This window comes from Lissotriton helveticus, chromosome 3_1 (genome assembly GCF_964261635.1).
Source record: "Lissotriton helveticus chromosome 3_1, aLisHel1.1, whole genome shotgun sequence".
Taxonomy (NCBI): Eukaryota; Metazoa; Chordata; class Amphibia; order Caudata; family Salamandridae; genus Lissotriton; species Lissotriton helveticus.
Genome location: NC_136061.1, coordinates 853589581 through 853593133, shown reverse-complemented (window position 1 = coordinate 853593133; position 3553 = coordinate 853589581).

The window sequence follows — 3553 nt, the reverse complement described above, 5'->3', positions numbered from 1 at the left end:
ACTCTTTGTTTAGTCCTGCACCTAGACACTCAGCCTGCAAAGGCAGTGTGTGGGTGTCAGGGTACAGGGCCCCCGAGGGTGGCACAATAAGTGATGCAGCCCTCAGGGGTCTTCTCTGGTCACCATGCCCATGGTACCTAGGGTGCCATTTACTAGGGGCTGACAGGTGGCTAGAGATGCCAATTGGGTTTTAGTTTCAACACAGTTTTAGGGAAGGAACACAGGCCCTGGGTACCTGGTTGGCAGGAACCCAGGGCACACTCAGTCAAAGCACATCAACAGTTCAGAAAAAAGTGGGGGCATACCAATGCAAGAAAGATGGCACATTCTCACCCTACTCCCCATCCTCCCTCAAACGAAAGGTGAGGAGACTAACCTTGCCCTAGGGAGAGTCTTCATTGTCTAAGTGAAAGAACCTGGAAAGTCCATCTGCATTAGCATGGGCAGTCCCTGGTCGGTGTTCCACTTCAAAGTCCATACCCTGTAGGGAGATGGACCCTCTCAGTAGTTTTGGATTTTCCCCTTTCATCTGCATTAGCCATCTGAGATGTCTATGGTCAGTTTGAACCAGGAAGTGAGTTCCAAACAAGTATCGCCTCAACTTCTTCAGGGACCAAACCACAGCAAAGGCCTCCCTCTCAATGGCACCCCAACACTGCTTTCTGGAGAGTAGCCTCCTGCTTATAAAAGCAACAGGTTGGTCTTGGCCTTCCTCATTGATCTGGGAGAGGACCGCTCCTATCCCCAGCTCTGAGGCATCAGTCTGCACTATGAACTGCTTGGAGTAGTCTGGTTCTTTTAGAATGGGTGCTGGGCACATTGCTTCTTTCAGGGTGTCAAAAGCCTTTTGGCAGCTAACAGTCCAGTTCACTTTCTTGGACATTTTATTGGATGTGAGTTCTGTGAGGGGAGTCACAATGAACCCATATCCCTTCACAAACTTTCTGTAGTACCCAGTCAAGCCAAGGAATGCCCTGACTTGGGTCTGGTTGGTTGGAGCTGCCCAGTCCAGGATGCTCTGGATCTTGGGCTGTAAGGGTTGGACCTGGCCTCCACCAACAAGATGGCCCAGGTACACCACAGTGCCCTGCCCTATCTGGCATTTGGATACCTTGATAGTCAGTCCTGCAGATTGCAGGGCTTGTAGAACCTTCCCAAGGTAGATCAGGTGATCCTGCCAGGTGGAGCTAAAGACAGCAACATCATCAAGATAGGCTGCACTAAAGGATTCCAACCCAGCCAGGACTTGGTTCACCAACCTCTGGAAGGTGGCAGGGACATTCTTTAACCCAAAAGACATTACAGTAAACTGATAGTGCCCATCAGGAGTGGAGAATGCTGTTTTCTCTTTGGCTCCTGGGGCCATGCCAATTTGCCAGTACCCTAGTTTGTCTATCGACTCATCTGCTCTTGGAATGGGGTGAGCATCTGTCTTGGTGACAAAGTTGAGCCCTCTATAGTCCACACAGAACCTCATCTCTCTCTTTCTACCCTGTTGATGAGGTTTGGGGACAAGAACCACTGGGCTAACCCAGGGGCTCCCGGAAGGTTCAATTACCCCTAGCTCCAGCATCTTGCTGACTTCAGCTTTGATACTTTCCTTGACTTGGTCTGATTGTCGATAGATTTTGTTTTTTACAGTTACTGTCACCAGTGTCCACATCATGGGTACACCAGCTGGTCAGACCCGGGGTCAAGGAAACGAGACTAGCAAACTGTTGCAAGACTTGCTTGCAGTCAGCCTGCTGTTGGGGAGTGAGGGTGTCTGAAACGACTACTCCATCCACTGACCCATCCTTTGGGCTGGACGGGAGGAGATCAGGGAGAGGTTCACTCTCTGCTTCCTGTCCCTCATCAGTCACCATCAGCATGGTGAGGCCAGCCCTGTCATTGTAGAGTTTAAGGCGGTTCACATGGATAACCCTTTTGGGTGTCCTGCTGGTGCCCAGGTCCACTAAGTAAGTGACCTCACTCTTTTTCTCCACGATAGGGTACGGGCCACTCCATCTGTCTTGGAGAGCCCTTGGTGCCACTGGCTCCAAAACCCACACCTGTTGTCCAAGTTGAAATTCAACCATGGCAGCTTTTTGGTCATATCAGTGCTTCTGTAGCTCCTGGCTGGCTTCAAGATTCTTGGATGCCTTGTCCATGTACTCAGCCATTCTGGACCTTAGGCCAAGCACATAGTCCACAATGTCTTGCTTGGGTTCTTGGAGAGGCCTCTCCCAACCCTCTTTCACAAGACAAAGTGGTCCCCTTACAGGGTGGCCAAACAGAAGTTCAAAGGGTGAAAACCCCACTCCTTTCTGAGGCACTTCCCTATAAGCGAAAAGCAGGCATGGCAGTAGGACATCCCATCTCCTTTTGGGTTTTTCAGGGAGTCCCATGATCATACCTTTCAATGTCTTGTTGAACCTTTCAACAAGACCATTGCTTTGTGGGTGGTATGGGGTAGTAAACTTGTACTGCACACCACACTCCTTCCACATGTGTTTCAGGTAAGCAGACATGAAGTTGGAACCTCTGTCTGAAACCACCTCCTTAGGAGACCCTACCCTGGTGAAGACACCCAGGAGGGCCTTGGCAACTGCAGGAGCTGTAGTCACCCTAAGGGGAATTGCTTCAGGGTACCTAGTAGCATGATCCACTACTACTTGAATGAATTTGTTCCCTGAGGCTGTGGGAGGTTCAATTGGACCCACAATGTCTACACCTACCCTTTCAAAGGGTACCCCCACCACTGGTAGTGGTATCAGGGGGGCCTTTGGTGTGCCACCTGTCTTGCCACTGGCCTGACAGGTAACACAGGAGATCACAAACTCCTTCACCTTTTGGTTCATCTGGGGCCAGTAGAAGTGGCTAACTAGCCTTTCCCAAGTTTTGGTCTGCCCCAGATGTCCAGCTAGGGGGATGTCATGAGCTAAAGTTAGGAGGAACTCCCTGTATTTCTGTGGCATTACCACCCTTCTGGTAGCTCCAGGATTAGGGTTTCCTGCCTCAGCATACAGTAATCCCTCTTCCCAATAAGCTCTGTGGGTACCACTGACATCTCCCTGTGCTTCTGAAACAGCTTGCTGCCTCAGGCTTTCAAGAGTGGGGCAGTCTCGCTGACCTTGGCACAGCTCTTCCCTAGTGGGTCCCCCTGGGCCCAGAAGTCCATCCTGGTAAGGCTCAAGCTCCATGGGCTCAGTTTCCTCTAGGGTTTCCAAGTCCTCTCCTTGAGGAGAGGGGTCCTGAGATGGTTGCGCTGTAGAAGCTGGTCCTCCAGTCTTCTGGTTTTTTCTCTTGGTTGCTTGGGCCATACTTTCAGGATCCACACCTACTTGTTCACCCTTCTTTTTGCTCTGTGCTCTGTTTTGCACACACACCAGGCTAGGGGTACCCAGCATGGCTGCATGGGTTACTAGCTCAACCTTAGCCAATGCTGAGGTTTCCAGGTCATTTCCAAGCAGACAGTCAGCTGGCAATTGTGGAGAGCCCACTACCTGTTTCAGGCCAGTAACATCCCCCCAACCTAATGTCACCATAGCCATATGGCATTGGGTGGTAATGC